This window comes from Silene latifolia, chromosome 5 (assembly GCF_048544455.1).
Source record: "Silene latifolia isolate original U9 population chromosome 5, ASM4854445v1, whole genome shotgun sequence".
In the NCBI taxonomy this organism is placed as follows: domain Eukaryota; kingdom Viridiplantae; phylum Streptophyta; class Magnoliopsida; order Caryophyllales; family Caryophyllaceae; genus Silene; species Silene latifolia.
The window spans coordinates 83,037,261-83,041,705 of NC_133530.1; positions in this window are offsets into that span (position 1 = coordinate 83,037,261).

Genomic DNA, 4,445 nt, shown 5'->3' on the forward strand with positions numbered 1-4,445 from the left:
GATTATCAAATCCAAAGATAGGAAGGGGCACATTGACAACCTTTGCAAATTCTTCCTAAGATTGCGAAAGTACAACATGAGGCTCAATCCTCAGAAGTGTGCATTCGGGGTAACATCAGGCAAACTCTTGGGATATGTCGCCAGTCAAAGAGGAATAGAAATTGATCCATCCAAGATCAAAGCTCTAATCGAAATGCCACAACCCCAAACAGAGAAGGAGGTTAGAGGATTTCTAGGCAAGGTGCAATATATAAGCCGATTCATATCGAAGCTTACTATGATCTGCGAACCCATTTTCAAAAAGCTCAAGAAAACGGATCATACTATATGGGACGATGACTGCCAAAAGGTGTTTGACAGATTTAAGGAGATACTAGCCAAGCCACCAGTGCTCATGCTTCCTCAGCGAGATCAACCTCTTGGTTTATATCTCATAGTGACCGAAACAACCATGAGGGCTATGCTCGCACAAACTGTGGGGTAAGAAGAAAGAGCTATCTGCTACCTTAGTAAGAAGTTCTTGGAGTATGAGTGCAAGTACACACCTCTCGAAAAGACATGCCTCGCTCTTGTGTGGGCAACAAAGAAGCTACGCCATTATATGCTTAGCTACTCAGTCAAGGTGTATTCAAACATGGATCCTGTCAAATACCTCTTCGAAAACCCGTTCTCAACGGACGATTGGCGAGATGGACCTTAATGCTCTCAGAGTTCAATCTCAAGTATGTACCTCTGAAGGTTATAAAAGGGCGCCCCGTTGCCGAGTTCTTCGCAGATAATCCTATCAGCGACACCCAAGCAGTAGACACGTGGTCATTTCCAGACGAGGACATACTAAAACTAGCGTAGACTCTTGGGACCTTTATTTTGATGGAGCATCGAATCTAAGAGGATTTGGAATATGAGTGTTGCTCATTTCTCCTGAAGGTGAGCATACACCACTCTCTGTCAAACTCGACTTCAAGGTAACAAACAACGCGACAGAATATGAAACTTGCCTCATCGGGCTACAAGCAGCAGTAAGTTTAGGCATCAAGAATCTTCGAGTTCACGGAGACTCATCCTTGATCATCAACCAAATTACTGGATCTTGTAAAATTCGAAGTGAAAGCCTAGCGCCCTATCAAGCTAGGATAGCTCAAGTTGCCCAATTCTTCGATCAGGTCACTTATCAACACCTACCTCGTGAAGAGAATCAATTTGCAGACGCTCTTGCAAAACTTGCATCTTTGATTAACATGCCAGACAACATGGTAGAAATGCCTTTATGCATCGAACGACGGTCAGAACCAGCCTATGTGCACAAAATTATAAATGAGGAAGAAAATCCAGGGGAACCTTGGTTTCAAGCCATTCTAAACTTCAAGCTCAATGGTACATATCCACCAGATATGGATAAGAGAGGAGAACGTGCTATACGCCTACTAGCCTCTCAATACCTCCTCATGCAGGGAGAGTTTTACAAAAGAACACCTCTTGGTATAGTCTTGCGTTGCCTTGATCATTCACAGGCACAAAAAGTGATGGAAGAAGTTCACGATGGAGAATATGGTCCTCACATGAGTGGACCAATGATGGCAAAGAAAATCACGCGTCTAGGATATTACTGGACCACGATGGAGTCGGATTGTATTAAATACGTCAGACATTGCTATAATTGCCAAATATTCAAGAATGTGCAACGCGTCCCTCCACTGCTTTACACCATGACATCTCCCTGGCCGTTTTACGCTTGGGAATCGACATCATTGGGAAAATCACTCCGGTAACAGAGGTCACTGTTTCATTTTGGAAGCTATCTACTATTTTACCAAATGGGTCAAAGCGGCATCCTACACTAGTCTCACAGCCAAAAACGTGGCAAAGTTCATACAAACCAATATCATCTGTCGATATGGTTGCCCACATGAGATCATCAGTGACAATGGATCACATTTTCAGGCTGACACTGAGCAATTACTAGCCAAATACAAGATCAAACACCACCATTCCTCGCATTACAGACCTCAAACTAATGGCGCGGTAGAGGCAGCTAACAAGAATGTCGTTAAAATCCTCAAGAAAATGATCGACAATTATCGCGATTGGCCCAGCAAGATACCATTCGCACTGTGGGGTTATCGCACATCAGTTAGGACGCCCACTGGGCTATTCCTTTCTACTTGACATACGGCATGGAAGTTGTACAACCAGTCGAGCTAGAAATCCCGTCTTTACGCATTCTGCTCGAAAGTCAAATTCCAGAAGCTGATTGGAAAAGAGATAGATATGAAGAACTCATCCTCTTGGATGAACGGAGATTGCGCGCATTGCATAATGTGCAAACATATCAGGCACGTATCAAACGAGCCTTCAATAAACGGGTTAAGCCAAAAACATCAAAGAAGGAGACTTGGTGCTCAAATCCGTCAGAGCTCTACTACCTGTCGATCCACGTGGAAAGTTTAAACCCAACTGGGCCGGACCTTTCTTAGTTAAGTTCATACTCTCAGAGGGTGTGGTTAAGATTACAGACCTAGATGGGAATGAATTTGCTAACCCAACTAACCTCGACCAACTGAAACGATATTATGCTTAGTATAGGATAAGAAACGCGCCTCGCGTGACAACTACGTGCCGCTCTTGCGACACGAAATAAAAATGGCCCCTGGCCCGCTGATAGAAAGCTCATGTCACTTTGCTCTTGCATTTTGACATTTCGACATCCTCATATCATCAAATAAATTGAGTTGTATTTTAGGAGTAAGTAAAGCTCATGCTTATTTTCTAGTTCACTACAATCTTTTGCTTAGAACAATTATTCTTTTACATTTATTCGAACTACGTGCAAGTGTTTGATTTCATTTTTAAATGAATACGTAGGCAATCCTTCACAGGATACAACCCATTATTTTAAATGTAAATAGAAGGACATTTGCATTTGCATTTGAAATTCAACAAGAATAATAAAAGAAAATCACAATAGTTTCTTAACTAATTAATCTTTTATTCATTTGTTCCATAAATAATAATAATATGCCACATAATATAAAATGCTGAAAAATAAATGCTAGGCTAGGATTATAAAAACCCCGCCATTTATTATAAATAATAATAATAATAAATAGTACTAATACTAAGGCTACTCTTCCATCTTTCCTTTGCCTTTGTCATTTCTGTCATACTTCTTGTCTCGACCACGAGCTGAGCGCTCTTGTGCTATCTCTGACCTAATCACCAAAGGTCTCTCTCGCGGTCTAGCCTTACCATTTTGATCCACCACCATCTCTACGGCAGGAGCGGTCTTCGATTTCTTTGATGGATGAACGACTCGGAATCCGGCCTCTTCCTCCTCCTCAGTCAAGTATTTCTGGTTCTCCTTTGCTACTTCGCGAATCTTGTAGTCAACAGGCTCGTGCTTCCTCAATTTCTCACGCTCTTCAGAAGTAGCAGCCTTCCTCCATTGAAAGTATGAATCAGATACCTATAAGGAGCCAATAGGAGAAAGTATGAACCACATGTTCCTCTGAGCCCACTTGAGGGCCCACTCTTGGCGAATCTCTGTAGTATGTGCAATTGCAGTCTGAGGAATAGTGTCAAGCTTTGGAATCTTCTGCTTAAGGCCCACTTGCCTCATCAATCTCTCCGGGAAGATGCAAATCATGAATTCCAAGCTAGGGATGCGAACTGACCGAGTAAGGTCTAAAGATGTAACTCCAGTGACTGATCTGAGATGCCACTATGGCACAATACATCGGATCAAGGGACCTCCTTCATTCTTCAACTTGTTCTCCCAATAGTTGCAAACCCGAGTGAAGTCCACCATGTAGAGCCTAGTTCTCATTGCAATTGATCGAGCATGGTATCCTGGCACATTAACTGGGGGCTCGATCAACCGCAGACGCTCCATAAGCCAAACCTGCAAAGAAGACGGGAATTAATGCCCATATGGTCAACCAAAAAATAAAAACAAAAAAAAAACGAAAAAAACAAAAAAACGGTTGGCCCATGTATAAAAGAAGTAAAACGGGTTCTTACCTGCAAAATGATAGGACTTCCCAGATAAGGAAGCTCGCGGTTGGCTTTTCTATTGTCCAAATTTCTGAATGATCTCTCCTAAACAGAGGCATGCTCGGGCTCTTGCAGCTCTCCATTTGTTCTACTAAGCTCAAGAAACGAGGGTCCCCTCTCATCTCCTTGTCGATATGTCCTTGAAGGACATAACAGTGAAGTAGACAAAACCCGAACGCCCTATGTCTCGCAACATAAGAAATAGAAGGGTCTTCCCTATTTATGAATCGGTAGATAAAGTTAAACATACGGACCCCTATCGAGGTCATAAGACGGTCAACCTCAGCCTTGGTCAGTCCAAGCAAGTCTCTAAATTTACCCTTATACCCTTGAGAGCTAAAAGGTATAGCGGGTGCATTTTCTGGATCCCATCCTCCAATAGCAGTTATTTCCTC